General features: G+C 48.1%; 1 protein-coding gene across 3 annotated transcripts in view; it reads left to right on the top strand.

The window, feature by feature from the left end:
- Positions 1-8,142: 8,142 nt before the first annotated feature.
- The window catches only part of PKNOX2 (PBX/knotted 1 homeobox 2), a 1,892,972-nt gene continuing 1,878,533 nt past the window's right edge, over positions 8,143-22,581 (top strand). For 2 of the 3 annotated variants that reach the window (XM_069614552.1, XM_069614551.1), the window contains exon 1: positions 8,145-8,244. The gene's annotated coding sequence lies outside the window, so the exon portion shown is untranslated. Of the gene's footprint in view, positions 8,245-22,581 lie in introns of all 3 variants that reach the window. The other variant, XM_069614553.1, reaches the window with a different exon arrangement.

Below are 22,581 nucleotides of genomic sequence, written 5' to 3'. Positions count from 1 at the left end.
CTACTGATAGGGAGGCGCAGGAGTACAGGAATCTGGGGAGGAGGTTCATCTTGCATGCCGTGATGCGCCCTAGCAGTGAGATCTCTTGGGTCTCCCATCGTTTCAAGTCGCCTTCCAATTCTGTGAAGAGTCGAGGAAAGTTGACCTTATATGTGTCTCTCGGGTCTGCCGGGATATGGACCCCCAGATAGGGGATGGCCTTTTTTCCCCATGTTATTGGGCATATCTTGGACAGTGCCTCCTGCTCCGCTAGATTGAGGCCGATGCCCAAAGCCGATGACTTATCGAAGTTTATTGAAAAGCCAGAGACTTCCCCATAGGTGGCGATTTCCCGGGTCGCGTGTTTTAGGGATGAGTGGGCCTCTGAGATCGTGAGCAGAACGTCGTCCGCGTATAGGGCGATTTTGTGTTGCGTGGGGCCACACTGTATGCCCTTGATTTGGTTGTTTCGTCTGATTCTTTGGGCGAATGGCTCCATGGTGAGTGCAAAAAGCAGGGGCGACAGCGGGCAGCCTTGTCGGGTTCCGCATGACAGGGGGATTGGGTCCGAATTGTGGCCGTTGATTCTTAGGCTGGTTTTTGGGTTGTTGTAGTTGGCTAGAGCCATCGTTTGGAAGTTTGGTCCAAAGCCGAAGGCTTTAAGGGTGTGCTTCATGAATGTCCAATCCACCCTGTCAAATGCCTTAGCTGCGTCCAGCGCCACCAACACTAGTTTTTGAGAGTTCCGGGAGGCGAGGTCTATTAGGTTCAGTGTTCTTCGTATGTTGTCTCCTGCTGTCCGATGCAGAATGAAACCAGCCTGATCGGGATGAATGATTTTCGGTAGGATACGATTCAGGCGGGTTGCCAGGATTTTTGAGTATATGTTTGCGTCGATGTTTAAGAGGGCAATCGGCCTGTAGGAGGTCAGGTTTCTCGGATCTTTTCCCGGCTTAGGCAGGAGGATAGTGGTCGATTCCTGCATCGACGGGGTCACCGATCCAGTTTCTCTGAAGGAGTTGAATAGGGCAACCAGGTGCGGGGTCAGTTGGGCTCTAAACAGTTTGTAAAACCTAGTTGAGAAGCCGTCTGGCCCAGGGGCCCGTGATTTCAGTGATTTGATGGCTTGTTCCACCTCCTCCCCCGTTATGGGCTCCTCCAGTTCGTCTTTCATTGTATCGGGGAGGTGAGGTACTGCTGCCTCTTGTAAGTATTCCATCTGTTGCGGTAAGCTCCGTGGGGTTGCCTTCATAATTTGGGCTAGGTAGTCTTTTGCGAGGCGTTGCTTATCAGGCTCCGAGTAGTGCATGACTCCGTTAGGATCGCGCAGGCTGGCGATCGTGTTACTACGTCGGCGTTTGGCTAGCTTGGCTACCAAGAACCTGTTGGCCTTGTTGCCCTTTGCGTAATACGATTGCTTTGCTTTCGCCAGTAGTTGAGCGGTCTGTTCCGCATAGTGGGCTTCCAGTCTTTTCCTTGCTGTGCGTATGAACCGTTGCGTTTTAGGGGACCAGCCTTTTTCTTTTTGTATTGCCTCTGCCTCTTTTAGTTCATTTTCTAGGGTTATTCGGGCTTGGCGCCTGTTTCGGTGGTAAGCCGCCCCTTGGGCTATTAGGGAGCCTCTTATTACCGCCTTCATGGCGTCCCAGTTGTTCGCTAGCGAGGTGTCTGAGGCGGGATTTTCTTCAAAGAAATTTCTTATGCCTATTGCGATCTTGTCTCTGGTGGCCATGTCATTGAGGATCGGGTCGTACAGTGCCCATTTACGTGGGCCAAGAAGATTGGGGTTCTGTGCCCGGAGTTCCAGGAGCATTGGAGCGTGGTCGGATATGGCTCTGGTGCCAATGGAGACCTCCTTGACAGAGGGGAAAGTTTGCGGGGAGAGCAGGAACAAGTCGATCCTTGAAAAGGTGCGATGGACAAATGAATAGAAAGAGTAGTCTATTTCGTTGGGGTGGAACACTCGCCATGAATCTATTATGTCCAGGGACCTGAAGAGCCGAAGGAGGCTGAGAGCCTGAGCAAAGTCACCTGGAGTTGGGGAGTGCGATCTATCTTTGGTGGGATCGGGAACCCCGTTGAAGTCCCCCCCTACGATTATTTGGCCTTCCACAAAGCCAGCAAGAGCTGTGCTCAGCGAGTCATAGAAGAGGGATTGTCCCGTGTTGGGGGCATAGACTGAGACCAGGGTGTATAGGTCTCCCCTAAGAAGGCATTTGACCGCTATGTACCGGCCCTCCGGGCACGTTTTTGTTTCTAGGATTTGCGGGTGTAAGTCTTTTCGAAAGAGGATCGCAGTGCCTCCCTTTTTGCTTCCTCCAGAGGCGAAGAATTGAAGTGGGAACAGCCGGGAGCGGAGCCGAGTTACGTCCGCCGGCAACAAGTGGGTCTCTTGTAGCATGGCTATCATGGCATCTTCATCTTGGAGTTTTAGTAAAATTGCCCTCCGTTTGTTGGGGGAGTTTAGCCCATTCACATTTAGGGAGAGGATCCGCAGGGTCTGGTGGTCCGTTTGGGTCACTTGTTCCGATGATTGGGTTGGGGGGGGGTCGTGAGTTATTGCTTCAGCTGCCATGTCTGTCGGGAGCTACTATGGTATCGTTCTGCACTTGAGGTTTTAAAGCGGTGCCCCAACGGGGGGCCGCAACTTTAACTTGTGGGGGGCCCGACCTTTCGGGTATGGGCCTCTCCCTGGCCAACGGGGCCAACTGTCCCATCTCGTCTTGAGAACTACGGGTATCCAGGGAACCGCTGTTGGAAAGTCTCCCTGGAATGGGTACGAACCACGGGAATGGTCCGCCGCCGCTGCTCGATAGGCTCGTTCCTTCAACGAGAAGGAGGCGGATCTAGATTTTGGCAAGGTCGTAGGTGTCCGGGGTGGATGTTGTCGGGACCAGAGTCCGTGGGGACGTCCTGTTTCTGTGGTGTGCGTCATCCTTAGTTATCATTTCTTGTGGTTTCGCTGGATCTTTGACCAGGATGATCGCCTGGGCCTTGGGGAGGGAGGAGGTTCAGGGTCTCCAGCTTTGTCTAGGTTTGGCGAGGAGGTCTCACTGGGTGAAGTTGGCTGCATGATTGAATTTGCGTCCTCCAAGTGGCTGATCCGTCGGAGAGTGCCTCTGTATGAGAATTGCAGTGCCGTGGGGAACAGCCATCTATACCGAACCTGTTGTTTTTGAAGAAAAAGCGCCAGGGGGCGGAGCACCCTTCGTTTCTGTAAGGTAAGTAGCGAGAGATCCTGATAAATCTGGAGGGGGGAACCTTGGAATGAGAGACTGTCTCCCGTACGGCTGATTGCTGCTATGGCCTCTTTGGTTGTGAAGAAATGGACCCTGGTGATCACATCTGGGGGAGGGTCTGAGTCCATGCCCCGGCGCGGGCGCAGCCGGTGGGTCCGGTCCAGCAGGAGCTGGGATTTGTCTAGATCCGGTAATAGGGCCTGGAAGAAGTCGCCTATGTATTCCGTTAGCTTGTTGTCGGGGACCGAGGATGGGACCCCCCGAATCCGGAGATTATTGCGGCGTGCCCTGTTTTCCAGGTCCTCCTGCTTAAACTCCAGCAGCTCATATTTGTCCTGCATTGTATGGATAGTTTGTTGGATCTCCTTAAGGGTGGTAGTATGAACTTGTGATCGATCTTCAACCTCCCCCAGCCTCTGTTCCGCCTCTGTTATTCTTTGATCCGTTTGTTCTATTTTAGAGGTGAGGTCGGCTAAGCAGGAGCGGAATTCAGCTTTAATGTCCGCCATAAAGGCTACTAGGTCCCCTCTGGTGGCTAGAGCATCCTTTTCTTCCAGCTGTTTTTGCGGGGTCAATTTGGTAGAGTCTAGTTTTTTGTTTTTGTCCACGCCAGCAAACATTGTGGGGATGTCCGTTGTTTTGTTAGCTTTCGATTGCCTGGACATGATAGGTGGGTGGGGGGGTCGTTACGACGAGTGATGCGTGGGTTTGCTAAATAATGGAGTGGGCCGGGGCGCCCCAGGAAGAGTGTGGAGGACACGTGTTAGTGGTTATGGGATTTTTAGCTGGAGAGGCTAGGTTGTGTCCGTGCCTCTGTTGTCCTTCTTTTGCGTAGGTTCTGCTGTCGTGGGGGCGCCTCCTCTGCAGCCGTTGGTTGACCCCAGAGATGGGGACGGTGCGCAGGATTGCGTTAAGGGGCCACTGGGGAGGGGGCCCGTTCTTAGGTGCTTGAGTAGGGTGTTTGGCAGTGTGGCCGAACCTCAGGCCTTCTTTGGTGACGCTTATGCGGCGGGCCGGGTTTGTCGTGGGGCCCCCCGGGTGTTTTGCGGGGGCCGACTCAGCCTCCCGAGGCTCCGAGAGTTAGGGTCTGTTGGTACGGGCTACTCTTGGCCCTCCTGGTGACTCGTGGTGCTTTCTGGTCCCCCGCCCCTCGTCGGGGGGGAAATGCTGGTCTCTCCTGCTGCCGTTAGGGTGCCCTCCGGCAAGGGCGCGGGGTGTTGCCGCTGATCTCCCGTATTGTGGGCTTTCACACCTGGGCCCCAATATGGACCGGACCCCGGCGTCTTCAGCTAGGGGGCCCGGATTAATGCGGGAGTCGAGAGGGGGGAGGCGGGAGGCAGTCTACCACGGGGCTGTCTGTCCCCGCCGGTGTCCCGAAAATCGGGAGGATCCTCGGCAGGAGCTCCTTTGCGGCCGCCGCTGCAGTCCCCACACCGCTCAGGCGGAGGTCGGAGCCGGAGCTGTACCTGGGTTGTCTCCTGTCGCTGGGTCCACTGCTGGGTCCACTGCTGCTCGGGCGGTGGCGCGTGTCAGTGCGCACTCCCTCACTCGATCGTCCTTCGCCTCCTCACTCCGGCCTCCCGAACGTCCGCCAGAGCTGTTCCTGGGTTGTTTCCTGTCGCTGGGTCCACCGCTGGGTCCACTGCTGCTGGGGCGGCGGCGCGTGTCAGTGCGCACCCCCTCACTCGATCGTCGCTCGCCTCCTCACTCCGGCCTCCCGAACGTCCGCCATCTTGGATGTTACGGAGGGCGCTGGGTGGTGGGCTCGGAGGGTGGATTTGGGCACGATGCACACGCGTTAGGAGTTCATCCACGGCCCAGATGTGCTTCAGTGGTTCCGATCGCCTTGGGTCGCCTCGGCGATCGAGTTACTTGCCGGGATCCGCGTCATATTTGTGGCGGCGGCGGGTCTCCCATGGGCGGCATCAGAGGAGCGACTGCATCGCTAGCGCTCCAAGCCACGCCCCCATGATGTCAAGTTTAAATTTGAGTATGATGTCGTCAACTTCCATGGCATGACAGGACAAGGAACGTGTATTAACTAAAACACACTTAAGGCGCGATTGGGTACCATTTTGGGTGGTTCAGGATTTGAATGAGTGGTAATGCTAACACTCGCCATCTGTTATGTTATGTTATGTTATGTTATGTTACTTGGCATTATACAGCACCTTATGTATCATTGGTATGGCCTCAAAGCGCTGGTAGATTGAACACCCTCGGGAACCGCAGTTCAGGTCAATAGAGAGAGAGAGTGTTGTATGGTGCGTGGGCGCACCCGATATGTGTGCAGCTGGTGTGGTTATTGCATGATAGCTGCTTCTTAGCGGTAGGTGTGGTGCTCCTGAAATCAGTTGGATGTGTTCGGTCTGGAGAGTGGACACCCAAAGTGGGTTCTGGCTGCGTTAGGCCTGAGGAGACGCCTAAAGCTAGCGGTATGTGCTCAGCTAGCTGTGTTTTATTAGGATGATGAGGTGTTCGTGGGGCCATGTTAGTATGAGAACAGCTAGGCCGAATGTGTCATAGCATAGCTGTGTTCTAGTTGAATGATGGTGTATAGGAGAGAGTAAGCGTAGTAGTGTGATATGGTGGTTATAAGCAAAGCGCCTGTGACCAAGAACGAGAGCAGGACAAGGGTCATACATAGTGGCATATGTATATAAAGCGGCAGGGTGGATAGGGTAAACATGTGGTACAGATAACATGGGGATACAGGTACATAGCATATACATAGCGTAAATAGAAGATACAGAGATATACAGAGATATATCCACTCCATCCACTCTGTCCTTTCCATCCACTCCATTCACTCTATCTTTTCCATCCTCTCCATCCACCTTTTCCATCTGTTCCATCCGCTCCATCCTTTACATCCATTCCATCCACTCCATTCTTTCCATCCACTCCATCCGTTCCATCCGCGCTAACCACTCTAACCGCTCCATCCACTCCATCCTTTCCATCCACTTCATCCATTCCATCCGCTCTAACCACTCTAACCGCTCCATCCACTCCATCCTTTCCATCCACTTCATCCATTCCATTCGCTCTAACCACTCTAACCGCTCCATCCACTCCATCTGAACCATCCGGTCCAACCTCTCCATCCACTCTAACCGCTCTATCCTTTCCATCAATCCCACCCTTTCCATCCATTATCTTTTCCATACACTCCATCCGTTCTATATTCATTTTATCCATTCCATCCATTCCGTCGACTTCATCCGTTCCCACCGTTCCACCCGTTCCATCTACTTCATCCATTCAGTCCATTCTATCCGTTCCATCTACTTCATCCATTCAGTCCGCTTTATCCGTACTATTTTCTTCATCTGTTCCATCCCCTCTATCCGTTCCATCTCCATCACCTCTATCTGTTCCCTCCACTCTATCTGTTGAGAGGAGAGGAACACTGTTTCTCCAGCACTAGCATGAGTGTGAGAGTAAATATATCCTGTTGCTCATGTATTACGGAGGCCATCAACTGCGCTACAGGTATATAGAGGGGGGTAGAAATAGAATCCTCCAAAGGAGCGGCAAGTCTTACCCGGTGATTCTTTTGAATGGCAGGTAGTAAAGAGCAGAGTGTAACCATTGATGTGTTTGAATAGGAACTGGAGCGCGGAGTAAGACCAGCACACAGCACTTCACGGCACTAACCGGCACAGGCCGGCTTGTTCGCGCAATGCGCGGTCGTGCCTGTGATCCTAATAAAACGTGACAGAAACTACAGATACGCAGGGAGTTGTAGTTCCGAGATCATGGAGCATGCAGAACCTAGCTATAGGTTCTGCTTAAAATCACACAGGGAATATAATCGGAAGAGCGATACATAGAAACACTACTGTTAAAGTAAAACAAATAAATAAGTAGCACAACTTAAAAGCACAGGCTAAATATATAATAATAATAATATTCAAAAGAAACACCATGGTCATACCGCCAAACGCGTAACAAGGCCCACGGACCTTCTGGGGAGCACAGAAAACACGTGCATGCATACGTATTTTTGACAAACAAGCAAACAAAGTGACATGCTTATTCTAAAGTGTTAATGATGTATTTGCAAGAGTATCATTTAGTTTTCTTAGAACACTCGAGTTAAGGGGCGTCAAGTAGCTGTTATTTTCATTTTATTTGAACATTAAATAATAGCTCCTGCTAAGGGTGTCAGTCACCTCTAGTTTCAAAATGTTTCAATCTGATTCAAAAAACGATAATGTTGCAGGAAAGTGGCGTTTTTGTGTTTTGTGCACAAAGTAATATCGTTAATCGATCTTCCTTTGGTCACTATCACCTGGGATAATTGCTCTTCCATAATGTAAGGTCTGTGGCATAGCAGGGCAATTACTTTGCGATAATGACTGCTCACGCGGTCTAAACGACAAAATATGTTATCTGCTGCTACATATATGTTTCATAAAAAGCTGTTTCACGCGCTAACAGAAGGAATGTGGACGGCCGCTTTTTTTTAAATACGTTTTTTGGGGGGACACGGTTTTTTTCCCGACATAACTTGCATGAAGAAATAGTTTACGTGCACGTTGCTTTGAAAAATCATGTCTGCATAATTTAATTTTGATATTGTTTTACCAATCATTGTTTATTTTACGCACACTGAAACATTCCCATGCACGCAGCGCCCTGGCGTGTACTTTCTTGTTAGTTTATCGCGTGTTAATGACCCGTGAGGAGAGTGGTGTATATGTGCCTCAGTGAATAGTGAAAGGCATGCACAAGCGCCCCTGTTGAACATGTCGCTGTAAACGATGTTACTTACGTGCATTATTATTGTCTTTAATTTAGGCGAGTCAGTGATACAATGCATGCGAGACGTGCACCCATTTTCACTTCAGCTGCCCGGCGTGAGGGAGCATCTGGAGGTGGCAGTTTCAGCGTGCGTCCGCCAGATGGCGCGCCCCGGCAGCCGTAGCGGGGCGGAGCCGGCCGGCGCGTCACCGGCTGGACTGGGAAGTATAGGCTGTGCTGTCACGGCAGTGTCAGTCTGATGAAGATTGGCACCCAGGTAAGCTGTCATTCATTGTGCATGTCAGAGCGGCTCCTCCGGGCTGTGCCTGCGCTGCCTCCTTCCTCCTGTGCGAGTGCGTGCGAGTGAGTGTGTGTGTGTGCATCCCAGAGCAGTGCTCGCGCAGACAGCGGCAGGGCAGGGAGGGAGCAGCTGCTGCGTGCAGCCCGCTGCAGCCAGTGCAGGAGCCTTCCGAGCAGCCTCAGCAGCAGCAGCAGTGCAGCAAGAGCAGCCACAGCGCAGCAGCAGCAGCCCTGCCTCCGCCGGACCGCCCCCTCGCAGCCCGGAAAGCAAATGCAGCCACCAAAATAGAACTGTGCAGATCGCATTTTTTTTCGGCAAATGTAATATTTATTTTTGAATTTTGGAGGAGAATGCACAGACCGCCATCCTTGCGCTTTGGAGGTGGTTAGCCTAACTCATTTGAATTCAGCGTAAATACCGCCGATGCAATTTATATTTTTTCAATGCCCGTGACCTGGCGACGTTTTTTGGGCGGGCTTTATTTTTGCGCTGCTTTTGTGTTTGGGCGCATTTCCTCGTTTAGAGATGATAGTGGCCTTTCTTTTGCGAGAAGCTGTCTCCCCCCATCTCCGGACTCTAGCCCCTTCGCGCAGCGCGGGCGCATTTCCTCGGACAGACATGCGCTTGGAGCCGGCTTCCCTTTACTTTGCCGCAGACGCTTCATTTAATTTTTCCCCAAATTATTATTATTTTTTTAAATCAAGAGGACACGTGATAATATAATTTGGAGGCAGCTGAATGCTAATCCGAGGTCGGGGTGCGATGGCTCGGGGGTCGCTCTTTGTGCTGCTGCCCCCGGGTGCGGGTGGGATTCGAGGTATTTTGCTTCTGGTGCTGGGCTTTTCACCCCTCAGGATGTAGTTTATGTGCGCGCTTCTCGCCGAATTGTCGTTCTTTTATGGTATTTAATTTAGAGTTCACGATTTTGATTCTTTGAAAGGGATTGTTTTGGGCTCGATTTCCAATCTTTGTCTTAGACTTTGCAAGTTACTCGTCCCAGTCGCTGTACTACACACATGATCATGTTATAGTTATATTCTACGATCCTATATATGCATTATGTATTTATTAAAATATATGTGTATCTACACTTTGCGTACTTGACATGGTTTGTGTGGGACTTGCTTTGAATTATTTGTCCAGACTTTTGACTTGTCTCTTGGATCTGTATTGAACTGATGTATATTGATTCGGTATATTTATGTGTATACATTTTGTTTTTATTAAACGATGTAACCGTTGTTGGCATTACACTTCTGTATACTTTAATGTGTCGTGTCCATTATATTCAAAATGTTCACAGCCTATGGTGAGTGTTCGGCTCAGACGGGGACGTGTATGCGGGTCTCCAAAAGAATTCAGTTCTGTGATGAATTCGAGGGTTTCTGAACACTTTTTTCAGTGCTGTGTAGTGTGACCCCGCCAGAGCCCTCCCCCATTGATTCCAGAGAATGTTGACTGTGGCAGTGGTGGGAGGGCTGTGTGATTCCTTCTGGATGTTGACGGGCGAGGGTGGTTTTGGGACCAGAAGAAGGGGCACGTTTACGGCAAGGAAGGGGCATCACCTGGGCTTGGAAAGATGCTTGCAAGATTGAGGGCATTAACTCACAGAATAGGCATGTTTATGCCTGAGTGGGTGATCCATGGTTAGGACTGAACACCGTCCAGAAGCTAATCTCCACCTACGAGTTGCAGTGCACACGGTGGAGTTTGGATAGCATGGGTCATTCGTGTGTGAGCGGCGTAGAGTGGGGCATTGTTGGATGTATGGGGGGCGAGCAGTGTAGCATGTGACATGCTTGTGAACATGTTGGGCCATGTGTGGCCGGCAGGGACGTATGTGCTATCTTTGAGGGAGCAGTTGTATGAGGGCACATATATGTTCAGAGGAGGGGCCAAACTTATATCATGTTTGAAGACAAATACATGTCCTGCCTGAGGAAAAGGTCTCATGTTTGGGGCATTGGAGGGGTGCAGGCTGCGTGATAGGGGGAGTCTTGCTTGGTGAACTGGATGCGCTGTGTTTAGGCCATGCTGACGTGATTGGAAGAACGCGTTTTGAGAATATGTTATGTTAAGTTTGGGGTTAGCAAGTGTCGTGTTGGTGTCACTGTCCAGGAATAGGAGTGTTGGATGGCGATTCCTGCAGCGGGATAGGCCAGGATATGGCGAGTCCCATTTGGGACTGCGCGTGCCACATTGCCTAAAGATAGTGGGTCATGGATGAGGAGTTTTGGTCTGGAAACTTATTGTGGAAGGAAGACTGTGTCTCGCTTGCTCAGATAACGGCGCGCAATCATGGAGGGGGTGTGCATTGGGCAGGGGCTGCAGGCAGCAGGTTTGAGAATGAAAAGGGTGATAGGACGAGTCGTGTCAGGGACCAGGTGACAGCATGAGTCGTGTTAGGGACCATGGAAGGTGGTTTTTGGGGGACGGGGTTCATGTGTTGAGACAGGGTCGGGTTGTGTCTGACAGCGCTGTAGGTGCTTTAACGGTGACTTTGCGGGACTTTCGAAGCTCGCGTGAGTCACGTTTCTTGATGTTAATGGAGAATGGGTGCTGATCTGTTCACGGAATGCCTCACGCTTCGGAACCGGAAGGGTGGACTCGGGTTGCCAGACAATGATGGTGCTCTGGGAATGCCCCTTGCTGTGAGTGATGGCTGTGTGTGATAGTCGCGTGGGCGCCGAAAAGTCGGCGAAACGTAAACTTTCAAGGGGAGGGTTAGTCACATTTGTTGACTGGATGGGCCATGCAATGTCATGTTTTTGCGGATTGATAGAGCAGTCAACAAAAGGTGCTGCTACTGTTGCGCCCTAAAGGATAACCTGTTTTTTCTTTATGTTGATAGTTATTTAACAAGAATTTTTGGCCTAAAAAAGATTGAAAGTCTGGCGTGGCGTGGCCGGGTTTCGAACCTTTGCCCTGGAGGAGTGCCACAGACAGTACTTGCCTCACTGGTGCAGCTGACTACATGCAGTGGGATGGTCGTCATTTGCCCAGCAGTTGGTCAGGTTACATTAACTCCAGGCTTTCTATGCAGTCGCAGTCACGCTGTTTCCTGGAGACGCTCCTTTGGTCGCTCCCTCTTGCGTGACCCTCAGGACACCATGGGAGTTAGGGCAGGGCCCCCATGCTGCACAGACTGGCACACTCCACCCATCCTCATTATCATTCTGCGCGGGGTCTTGGGGTGGTCTCGGATTTTAATGTGTCTCATTAAATGAGAGGCGATGTGCTTGTGCTCCGGGTGGGGGACGCGGGTACACATGGAATGCCGAGGAAGAGAGGGGGGAACAGAGCCCTTATTGTTTCCACCTTGAGATAGCATTCTCAAGACCCCCCTCCCACCACCCACACACTTTCCTCGTCTTTGTTTGTTCTTTTTTTGTGCTGATATTCTAACAGCATAAAAAAGTATTTAGGGGCGTTGTGGCTGACCCTTCACAAGTTTGGACACCCCGCTGAGCTCTTGGACGCTTCTCATTATTCCCAGGGACTGTTTTCACTTGAGTTTGTTTTTAAGTTTTAAATAAAATGTTCGATAAAGGGCAGTTTCGACTATTTAATATATACATATAATGTTATGCCTGACCTTTTTTTTATTAGTGTTTTGGTTTCAAACCTTCACACATCATAAACACACTACACAATTTAACAAAAATAAAACGTATACATACATGAAATAGCTCATAAATGAATGAATTGCATGATCACGCGTATATCAATGATCTTCCGAAAAATAGGCCTCACCTTGTTTGCCTTCTGGACTTCCAAGCTTGGTATAATGGGAGCAGTGCAGCCAGGCCAGCAACAGCCACCACCCGGAGACCAGTGAACGCACTCACGCTAAACTCCAGAGCGGTGGAGTTGTTTGTACACAGGCCTGAGCTTCTGGGAGTGAAATACGCAAAACACTCATGAGGTGGGATGCAGTACACAGAAGCAGCCAATTGGCTTTCTAGTTGTGGCTGTACTTTTAGAAAACCCATGCTGTGTACAAGCTAGCCTCTACACACACAGCCTAGCCCATGCACACACACAATGTGCCCGATGCGTGCTTTCTGCCAGGCCCAGCTCACACTAGCGAGCTGCTAATCACTCAATCCACTGCACTCACACGCAACGTGGTTCCTGCTTTAGGACTAAGCATTGCACATGCACAGCTTTGCATAAACACAGCCTGATATAGGCGCGTGCGTGCGCACACACACCTCTAGTCTCCGCACACTCACAGCAACATCATAGCTCCTGATCTCACTCTCTGACTCTAAAGCAGTGGTGTTCAAACGGTGGGACTGCCACCCATAAGGGGGGCCCAGAGGATGTCCAGACAAGGCTCCCTAAAACCCAAGGACGGTGACTGCTTGTAATAGAACTATATTGGGAACCCAGGGTCTTCAACCACTCTGCCTGACCACTGTACTCACACCCTACTCCTTCCCAATAACCACACAGCCCATGCAAGCACAGACCATGCTGTGTAAACATGCAGCTGTCTTTTTTCCACTTTTCATTTGTTTTTATACTCTTGAGTTGTCATTGCCAACAGTGGTGTGTTCAGACTCTTTTGACTGGGGTGGCCCAAGTGGGGCACTGATTATGCTGCGGTGGCATGAAGTACGAACGCTCACACACATAATGGTCATAGTGTAGGATAATGGGGTGGCACCTGGGGTGGCCAATCAGATTCCAGGAGTACACACCACTGATTGCCAACACCCTAATTAAACATGAGAACATGCGTCTTGTGACTTACCGTGATCTTTGGTTTTGGAGGCCGGTTCTGCTTCATTTTGCCCATACATTGCCAATGTCAGAGGGGGAAGTGGGCGGGAGCAGTGCTCCTCTACTTCAAAAACAAGTTTCACTGTTCCTATACTTTTATTTTAAAAAGAAACTGTTCCCGGAATGGTTTAGTTAAAAAGAAAGGGCAGGAAGAAATTGACGCTTGCATTTCAGTGCACTGCACTGAACGTTCCCTTAAATAGCAGGTGTGTTTCTTTGGGGGTTTGGATTGTGGGTGGGAGGTGCGTGGGGATGAGGTTTGTGGGGAGCACGGAAAGACCAGTAAGGAACATAGTTCCACTACTTCTTTTGGTACTCTTTATATCGGTCAGTTGGGCGTGCTTTGCCCCGGAGTAAACGTATAGAATCCATACATTTCCCCTCTTATAAATGGCGGCGTGTCCGTGACTAGGAATGGACAACTTTGCTTCAGTTTGTTTTTTGGCTAACTAGCAAGTGTCTGAATGTTGCAGGGGTTCCTTGAACACTGTCAGACACATATGCAGAGATTGCTAAAGTTTCCTGAAAGAGCACGTGGAGAGAGTCATTTTATGAGACAAGAGCTCGCGGACGTAGACGGATTTCAAGAAGGTGCAGGCTATTGCCGACTATTAAGTACCTCCTGTATGCCATTACCCGGCACACCTCGGGCGAACTCTACTGCTCCACCCCTCTATAGTTCCAATGAACAGGCGCAATTTGTAGATGGTATTACAGGCCTTAAGCATTTAAAGCAAAACTAAATACATACATATACCTGTATATTTTCTTTTTTTGATGTGCAAAAGAAGTCCCCTGTACCGTATGTAGTGTCGATTCTGCTGTTAAAAAAAAGTAGGATGCAGTTTCCCACGACGACATAATTCTGTATTTATCGGCCAAGTTAAGAGGCAGTTAAATAAGAATGTATGTTTATGCATATATATACATATGTGTGTGTACATATATATAGATTTATATGTAGCTGTGTGTGGCTATGTTTATTTATTTTTTACATTTGTAAAGCGCTTAAGCCTGGGTGCATCAGGGGGCTGTTTCATTCCATTTACATGTGAGTAGTCCTCTAATACAGAAGGGTAGAACACCAGTCACACACAGATGATGATAGAAACAAAACAGCTAATCGCAAAACAGCCCAGGAGAAGCGTTGATAGGATGGCTGGGGGGAACTGGCAGTGAGCCCTAACTAGCCATAGACCACCCAATTTGGGCAAAGAGCCATGTTTTCTGGTCTTTTCGGAACATATATTTTACTTTAAGTGTTAAGGTAACTACCTACAAAAAAGGGAACTCTACAAATGTTTGGAATGTCAACATTAGAGTCACTGCAAACAATCAGTGAACATTGCATTTTTTTTTCCGCAAAGATAAACACGATCCCTCACCCTCCAAATCACACTCACACTTCAGCACAATGCTACAAGACTCAATGTAGCCACAGTGCTGACGTAAATTACCTGATATCCCCAGCAGGCTTTGTGGACTAGTCTGAACGTTTGAGTTGAGGTTCCACCCGCAGCCTGGGAATGTTTATGTTTGCACAGTGTTTGATTTTCACTGAGTGTTCGGAGTGACCCTGAGGTTGGCATTCACGCTTGCAGACTTGACAATTTTATAGTTAGTTGCCTGAACTCTTTAAAAATGCTTTTGACAGGTTTGTCCTCATTTTTCAAAAATGAATGTGTGTATTTATGAGTGTGTGGTGCTTACTGCGTTTCTGTTTCTCGTCAAGTTCACCTGTTGTGTTTTTAGGGTGTATGTGTGGCTATGCATATGAATTGACACTTCTGTAATTTTTATTTGTACATATTGTGATCACTCATGGTCTGTGCATGTTGTTTGTAAACATGTTTTCTGTGCTCGCTTATGGTGTATGCAGTGTACGTGCGTGCTGCCATCTCTTTTGAGCATATTTGTGTCTGCTGCCATTGCACGTCTTTCATGTGTGTATTGCACTTAGTTATATTCGCACTGTATGCCGGGGGTGAATTAAGGTGTGCATGTTTGAGCGTGGGGTGTTGTGTGCTTGTGTGCGTGCAGGGGGGTGTTGGTTGTGTATGTGGATGGAGTGGTTATGCATATTCATTCCAGGTGTACTCTTTGTGCACATGTGTATTGCGGCTGTATTTTCTGTGCTCAGGCATATTCCATGCACACTGCATGGACGTATTGTGCTTCTATTGAAAACATATTTGCATGTAAGTGTGTGTATTGTGATCATTGACATTCCATGCGTATTGTATGTGCATATTGTGTATTGTGCACGTGTTTGTGGGTAATGGATGTGTGTGCGTGTGGGTATTGTTTGGTTGGCGTGTGTTTGAGCTTGTGAGTTGTGTAGGGGTGTAAGTACACATAGAATCTGAGAATATTATCCATATGTATTGTGCTCACTTGTATTGCGAGAGAATTATTAGAAGCTAGTGCCTGATCTCCCACAACTTCTTCACTTGATCCGGTGAAAATCTGTTAGTAGTTTTGATAAAATACCTGAAATTGTGGCTAAAATGACCAAAATCGAGTTAGTGATATTTCAAGCTTGCACACCCGCTACCACAATTGCCAACACCGATTGGCCCTTTTGGACCTTTGAACCTGCAGACATTGAGTAAAACTCGATCTGAATGGCTACTTGAAAGAAGGTCTTTATTATTGGGTTGGATTGGGCTGAAAATGCTTGAGCAAGCCGTCATTGTAGTTGTTAGATTTTGGGGGAAGGGCCACCTTGGTAGGATCAGGACTATGCCCCAAAAAATGAATAGAAATGGCTTATTTGGCTGTAAAAAAGTGTATATGGGCATGGGACAGAACTGGAGCTGCGTATGCAGAGCCTGCTCCGGGTCTGTGGGGCCAGAGCCATTTCTGGTCTGATTCTGTGAACCCAGGAGTCTCATCCGTGCCGGTTCTCCGCACCCAGATGTGGGCTGAGGTGTGCTGCGCATTGTGTGCGGGTCATAGCTGAAGGCCATGCCTCTGGCACAGTGGCATCTGGGCATGGGCAGAGGCCATGCTCAGAGGATAGGCAGGGTGTCCTTTAGGTGCCAGGGAGCTGGCACTTCACGACTCTTGAAAAGTGTTCACTGGCCATGGCCACAGGCAGGGTCGGACTGGGGCATACAGTTGTCTCAGACACCAATGAAAAAGTGGCCCTCAGTAGTTGGCAGTGCATTCCTTTTGTGACTGTTTGAGAAGTATGTAAGGTTTTTTTTTGTTCAGAAAATGTGATTCAAATTGTGCTTTTAAAGACTATTAAGTAACACTGGTCAAAACTACTAGTCACACGGTGAAGTCATTAAACTGGCCAACATTGGCCCAAAAAGTGGCCCACTTTGACCCGAAAAACTGGCCCACAACAGCATCTTACGTTTTGGGTGTGGGCATTGCCCCACTACCCTATAGCTCGCTTATTTGCATAGCGTTTACGTTTTTTACTGAAATATAACGGTTTTCCAACTACATTTTTGTCATTGACAGGTTTTGATGCTTACCCTGGAATTTCAAGTGTTTGTAGACAGGACTTTTTCGGGGATTTTGGATCGCATTGGCATGACACACGATGTTAGAGTTTACTTTTGTGATATTTAGGAATACTGGTAGCACCTTAACATCAGAAGTCGCGCCACTTGTAGAACTTTTTTTATAGGCTGGTCCCTTATTTCTTCTAAAATGAATTATTGTTTTCGAATTACGCGCGCGCGCGCACACACACACACGACAAAGTCACACACATATGTACAGTTACACAGGCATCCAGCACACATACACAATTACAATGTACACACTTAAAGAGAAACAGAGCCAGACAGGCCAACAGAGACACACACACACACACACAACAAAGACACACACATATGTACAGTTACACAGGCATCCAGCACACATACACAATGTACACACTTACAGACAAACAGAGCCAGACAGGCCAACAGACACACACACACACACACACACACACACACACACACACACACACACACACACACACACACACACACACACAACCACACACACAACAAAGTCACACACATATGTACAGTTACACAGGCATCCAGCACACATACACAATGTACACACTTACAGAGAAACAGAGCCAGACAGGCCAACACACACACACACACACACACACACACACACACACACACACACACACACACACTTCATTTGATTCAGATTTGGTCCTCTGGATTTTTAAATATAGCCACCCATTAAAATATATATAGTTTTGCTCTCAAATAAAACCATCAAACTAAGAAATCATTGTATGCACTATGTACTATTTGTTAGTAAGCTTTTTTTTTAACATTGTAGCACTTGCTCTCTATATCCAGGGAAGACGTCGCTGTTACTTCTAAAAAGTTGGCATAGCCATGCACATACTAATACACGATAATCCAGGTTATTCGAACTCAAAACTGGCCATGGGCACTCAGCTTTAATTTAAGCGTACGTTTATTTGTCCAGGTTTCAGCTGCTTTCCCAGGCCCAGAAACAGCGCCCCACATTTCAGGGGTCGAACCTAGCACACGTACCCACACCACTGAATAACCTTAGTGTGTTGCCCTTTCCAATATTAATAAAACAAGCTGTTTGCTTAGACTTGGCACTGAAGCAGCTTCTGTTTATGATAAAGAAAAGAACATTCTTTGTTTAAACATAACCCAGAATTCGGTTCCAAGATTCCCAGCTGTGCCCTGCCCGCCATGCCAGCTTTACCCGACGCAGAAGACGCAATGGAAGGTTTCAGCAAGTGCTCCTTTAAAAGAAAAACAACAAAATAAAAATAAATGCTGCAGTACGTATAATTAGCGAGGAGGAGTGGACATGAGGAAAGTCCCCTGTGCTATATCCAGCTTATACATATGAAGTAGAATTGACATTACAATAACCACCTTAAGAGGGCGACAGTAGGAATATGTGTTCACTTGCGAAACAGTGGAGTTCATTGAGCTGTTCCATCTGCCCAGTCTGCGCGCAACAAATGTCTCAATCCACCACTCAATCACACTGTTACTCTTTAGGCTAGGGACTGAACTGCATACCCACATAGACGCCATGCACTTTGTTATTGAAGCTGTGATTGACACACACGGTTGCTAGAATTGTCTATAGGTTGATCACCTATTAACTCTTTTCGCCATTGTTGAGGTTTATAACACCACAGCTTATTTTTTGAAGATCAATCAGCAAGACTACAGATCACCTGCCCTCTGGCCTGGTTGACCATAAATCATTAGGGGGCTTTTAAGGTCCTTTGAGTTGTGCATCCTTAATTTCATGAGCTTGCTGCCCCTCGCCCATTCTTCAGCAGGAAACCACCCCCAACCTTCCACCCCAAAACATTCGCCCAACAGCTACGCTTCTGCTCCGCATTCCACGGTTCCTGGAACAAAGAACTGGGGGAGAGCAAACATGGGAGGGCCAAAGGGTGAGTAGAGGACCACAAGTTGGTAGCCCAATTTTGGAAGGAGGACTAATTCAAAGTGGGATGGAGCGAGACCGCGGTAGTGGAAGAAAATGATGCGCTCCCGTAGAAAATGGAAGCAGGGAGAGGCATGTGTTGTGGTGACTTCGACCTGTCCCCACCAGGGTGCGGGTAGACACATGTTCGCGGTCTAAGTGATCACGACTCGTCATCCAGGGGAATGGCTGTGATCACGTGTAAGTGCCTAGTAAAAAGGGGCGCACAGGGAGTATCCATCTGACTCACCGGCTCCTGTGTTGTGTTTACCGAATGTTATGTTATGTTACTTGGCATTTATATAGCGCCTTACATATCATTGGTATGACCTCAAAGCGTTGGTTGGTTTTACGCCCTCGGACCCGCAGTTCAAGTCAGTAGAGAGAGACAGTGTGCTATGGTGCGTGGGCGCACCGGATATGTGTGCAGCTGGTCTGGTTGTTGCATGATAGATGCTTCATAGCGGTAGGTGTGGTGCTGAGGAGGTCAGTTGGATGTGTTCAGTCTGGAGGGTGGACACCCAGACTGAGTTCTGGCTGCGTTAGGCCAGAGGAGACTCCTAAAATAGCCGGAATGTGCTCAGCTAGATGGTGTTTTATTAGGATGATGAGGTGTTCATGGGGTCATGTTAGTATGAGAACAGCTAGCCCGAATTTACCATGGTTTAGCTGTGTTCTAGTTGAGTGGTGGTGTATATGAGAGAGTAAGGGTAGTAGTGTGATATGGTGGTTATCAGTGAAGCACCTGTGACCATCTGCAGCATCCGCACCATCCATAGCGTCCGCACCATCTGCAGCGTCTGCACCAACCCGCAGCATCCGCACCAACTATAGCGTCCACACCAACCATAGCGTCTGCACCATTCGTAGTGTCTGCACCATATGTTACATGCACTCCATCCGTTCCATGTACTCCATCCGTTCCATGTACTCCATCCGTACCATGTACTCCATCTGTTCCATCCGTTCCCTTTGCTCCATCTGTTCCATTTGCTTACACTGTTCTGTCACTCCATCCGTTCGAATTTTTCTATCTGCTCAATCCACTCTATTTGTTCCATCCATTTAGTTTGTTCCATCTGCTCCATGCGTTGCATAGGTTCCATCCATTGCGTCCGTTCATCAATTCCATGCGTTCCATCGGTTTCATCCACTCCATGGGTCCTATCCACTCCATTTGCTCTATCCATTCAGTTTTTTCTCTCTGCTCCATGCATTCCATACGTTCCATCCGTTCATGGATTGCATCCGTTCCATCCATTCCATCAGTTCATGGATTCCATCCGTTCCATCCATTCCATCCATTCTATCCACTCCATCGGTCCTATCCACTCCATCCCTTCCATCCCTCTCATCCGTTCCATCCCTCTCATCCGTTCCATGAGATGCAGCAGGGGGTCTGGCCATCCCCGGCTCCACAACAGTATGTAGGAGAAGTGGGGTTCAAGTGCAAGATGGCAAGCAGAGTCACCGGAGGGCAGCGAGGAGTAGGTGTGATACCATTAGAGTCAGCCTACATGCAGAGAGGAAAGAGCTTGCAGGGGGACTATTGCAGAAAGTTCCCAGCTCTACTTTGACTAGCCCTTTTTAGGGGTCTGCAACCTTTGGCTCTCCAGATGTTTTGGACTACAACTCCTATTACGTCTAGCCAGCATAGTCAATGGGCAGTGACCAGTCCCAAAAATATGGAGAGACAAAGGTTTCAGACCCCAATGATAGAGTCACTTTCATGTTATACCTTTGCACCCAGTTTAATGGTGCTTATTTTTCAAACGTTTCCTTCTGTATTTGACCATATTTACTTTTCCCATTTATTTAATGCTTTTCAGCAAGTTTTGTACTAAAAAATGAAACGGCAGCAAATATTTGTCTGCGTTTACTTTTTATTTGATCAGAGACACTGTAAAACCACAGCAGTATCCAGTCCAGAAATGTCAGTTTCAAGAGACCGCCAGTCCAAGAAAATACCAGTTTCCAGTTGCAAATAATGGAAAATGTCTCCAGTTGTGCTGACGCCTACGAATGCTTCTGGTCTGGTAACAGCGTTACAGCGGTGCCACGGCCCTTGTCGCAGTGATCCTAGTTTTCCAGAAATGTGGGAACCCCTCTTCTGAGAACAAAACCAGGCCAAAAATGTATTCTCTGGTATGGAACCCACACAAGAAGGCCTCCAATCACGTATTTGCTCTCTCTGCCTTTCCAGGGAAGAAATGACAATTTGCATATCAGTCTGGTCCCACCTATAAGGACAGCCCGGTCCAAAATGCCAGGCAATTTCATCTGAACTAGAGCGCTGCTAGCTGCCCCAGACACGTGCGTCTGCCTCGTTGGAAGCCATCAGTGAACTGTGGCTGGGGTGCCATGCCTCTCTGTGCACAGGACAGTAATAGGGCTATGTCTGGATTATCCTTGCTACCCCCCCCCCGTACATCCCCAAGCAATCCAGCATTTGTAAAGCATGTGAGAACCTATGTAGTAAGAATGAATGAGGGCAAGTAGCCTTCTCTTTGGGATGGTCTCCGGAGGGTCTGCAACCACGTTTTAGTTCATAAGGCTTAGCAGAGGTAAAGTACCCATGTGCTGGGCTATCCTTGTGGGCGGAAACAGACTGACATCCATTTGACTGATAGTCAAATGGATATTTTTCCTATAGTAGCCTATAGCATGGTAAAATGTGATTGGAGACCCTTGTGATTTTACACTTTCCTATAGAATGGGCTGCTGGTCCACCATCATTCCTAGTCGTGGGGTCTCACAGTTTTGGCAAACAGTTACCCAGATGCCTGGTCTTGCAAGTGTTTTTTCTATCATTTTTAGTATTTACAAATAAATGCAGAAGGAAAACAACTAGTTGCAATAATAATAATGTGTTATTTATGTAGTGTGTTACATAGTTATATATATATATATATATATATATATATTTTATTATTACCCAAACAAAGTTTGGTATCAACCTTGCAAGGATGGAAGGCTGACTTGGCATTGCTGGGAAATGGGCAATGATGTGCTACTCCTATTAGTATTGCTGCCAGACAGCACAGTGACTAATTGACAGCAAAGTATTTATCTAAGATGCATATTTGCGGAAGCAGAATGCTCATTATTGCAGCCTGGTTTCGTATATGTGTTATGGACACGCTAATCCATTTAGCAAGCCCTTTTTTAGGACACACTGTTGGGAAGCTTTTTGCAAGCTTCAGTTGTTGTTCGCTGATTAGTTAAAGAAGTGCGATACCGTTAGATGGAGGAGCTTATGTAGCCACTTTCGGGGATATGAAATTGTTAAAAACGGTCACGTTGATCAATGTGAGTTTAAGGCTCCATTGTCTTACATTTTATCTTTTAGTGTTTTCACACTTTTTGGCTTTCATGTTTGCGGTAGTGGTGAGACCACATCCATTTCATATTCATCATCATTAATTCGTTGTTATCTCATACTCGACCCGCACCAACAATCACCTCATACAATTACTCTTCCTCAGCAAAGCGATTGAGAAGACTGTTGCCATCCAGTTGCATGAAGCGAGTACAATTGCCTACAGGTCAACCAATCCAGTTACTGACCATGATGCAGCTCAGAGTCCGCCATCATCCATTTTATTAATGATGCCCAGCAAATCCTGAACAAAGGGCACCCTTCTTATACTATTAAACCGCTCCATTGCCTTCAATACCATTGACCATGAAGTACTCCTGAACATCACACAACAAACAAGTGCTTTGATGGGAGAGTTATTCAGTGGTTTGCCTCCTACCTCTTCAACAAAGACCAACTCATCCAGGTGTGCCCCAACAGATCCAGGCATTACCGAGTAACCTGCAGAGTTCCTCAAGTCCTGTCAGCTTCAACCTCTGCATGGTACCTATTTGGCAACTCATCGCCAACACCAACATCATGATGCATCAATTCGCGAATGACACTCTCCCTTACCTAAACATCAGTTGCATAAATGAAATTCACCAACTGAAGTGCTGTTTGACTCTTATCCAAGCCTGGATGTCAAGCACTGGCCTGAAGCTGAAACCGACAAAGACTGAATACCTTCTAGGAAATCTCAGTATGCC

This window comes from Ambystoma mexicanum, chromosome 9 (assembly GCF_040938575.1).
Source record: "Ambystoma mexicanum isolate Mex_15411 chromosome 9, UKY_AmexF1_1, whole genome shotgun sequence".
NCBI classification, from domain to species: domain Eukaryota; kingdom Metazoa; phylum Chordata; class Amphibia; order Caudata; family Ambystomatidae; genus Ambystoma; species Ambystoma mexicanum.
Note: the sequence above shows the minus strand (reverse complement) of the source record. Positions and strands in the feature narration are given on the sequence as shown.